The sequence below is a fragment of the Bison bison genome, unplaced genomic scaffold, assembly GCF_000754665.1.
Source record: "Bison bison bison isolate TAMUID 2011002044 unplaced genomic scaffold, Bison_UMD1.0 scf7180017858500, whole genome shotgun sequence".
NCBI lineage: Eukaryota > Metazoa > Chordata > Mammalia > Artiodactyla > Bovidae > Bison > Bison bison.
Genome location: NW_011489072.1, coordinates 26251 through 27635, shown reverse-complemented (window position 1 = coordinate 27635; position 1385 = coordinate 26251). Strand labels below are relative to the sequence as shown.

Genomic DNA, 1385 nt, shown 5'->3' with positions numbered 1-1385 from the left:
GGTGAGAGGCTGCAGTGGGGAGGAGGCCGGGCAGGGTCTGACCTCAGGCCAGCTGTCTGTGGGCGCCATCCCAGCCCCCCCTCTCGCCCCATGTCGGCGGGAGCGTCCTCGACACAGTGCAGGCGGCCTGCCACCCTGCGTTCTGTGCTGTGGCCCGGAGGAGCCCTTTGTGTTCCCGGCCGCGTGGTCGTGCTCCCGCTCCGTGTGGGCTGTGTGTGCTGGGCTCTGAAGCCGTTGCCGCGCCATCCGCCCGGGCGTGCCGTCCCACCAGCTGCTCGCCCCGTGTGGTTGCCCCACACTCATCCCCGCCCAGCGCCCACCGCACCGCAATAACCACACGCTTTCACGGAGACTTGTTTATGTTCTTTGCACCTGGTTCTTGTTGAGCTTTTTAAACCTTGGGCTTATCCTTTCTGCCGTGTTTGGGAAGGACGTAGCCGGTTCCTCACCTCCCTCTCTTCTCCTTTTCCAGGCCCGCGAGCAGGCATGTGTCGGGCCGGTCTGTCTCTCCCACTCCCGGGAGCCCTCACTCTGTCCTGGAGGCTCTGTCTCTGTGTCTCTTGCTCTCCAAGCCGGCACCCCATTTCCCGGCCGTGTCTTACTCAGGGCCTCTCCCTCCCACGTGTCCCGGTAGCTCTCGTCTGGGGGTTTGTCTGGGACGCCGAGTGCGTGTGTGTTGCTGCCAGGCGGGCAGCCCTGTCCCCTCCGTGTCGCCGAGCAGCTCTCTGGGGCCTGTGCTCCGGCCACACGCGCGTCTCACCTGGCCGTGCGCCCCCAGCCCGCTGCCCTTACGCTGTGAGCCGTCTTGGCCCCGAACGCTGTGAGCTGTCCCGTGAGGAGGACGGTCCCGAGGCCAGTGACCCGAGTGTGTGTGCCAGTTGCTGCTCCCCGTGGGCAAGGAGCATGCTGGCCCGCTGGCCCTGGGGACTCAGCACGCAGCCCAGCAGCACCTGAGCACCGGCCGCCTGCCAGCTGGCCTCGGCCCGTCCCGCTCTACTCCCTCAGGGCCGCCCTGCGGAGGGACAGGCCACTCGCTGGGTTGGCCCTTGGCTGGTCTCAGGAGTCCCGGTGGGGTGGGGCACCCGTTTCCTGGCCCCCGCCCCAGGCGAGTCCCCAGGGTCGGCTGTGCTGAGGCCTGGGAGGGCCTCCAGCTGCTGGGGGAGCACCGTGGGAGGGAATCTGGACAGGACGGCTCTGCCCAGGGCTTGCTGGGGTCACCCAGTGGAGGGGTCCCCCACCCCGCCCAGAGGTGGAACAGGGAGGGAGGCCTGTGGGGGTGGGGCAGAGGGTTCCCAGGCCCAGGGGCGTGTCAGGGACCACCCTGCACAGACCCCAGAGGGCGCAGACTCCAGAGGATGCCACCCGCTTCCCTTGACCTCAGGGTG

General features: G+C 68.5%; 1 protein-coding gene across 1 annotated transcript in view; it reads left to right on the top strand.

The window, feature by feature from the left end:
* The window catches only part of CHID1 (chitinase domain containing 1), a 19521-nt gene that overhangs the window by 13671 nt on the left and 4465 nt on the right, over nucleotides 1-1385 (top strand). The gene's annotated exons all lie outside the window — the stretch shown is intronic.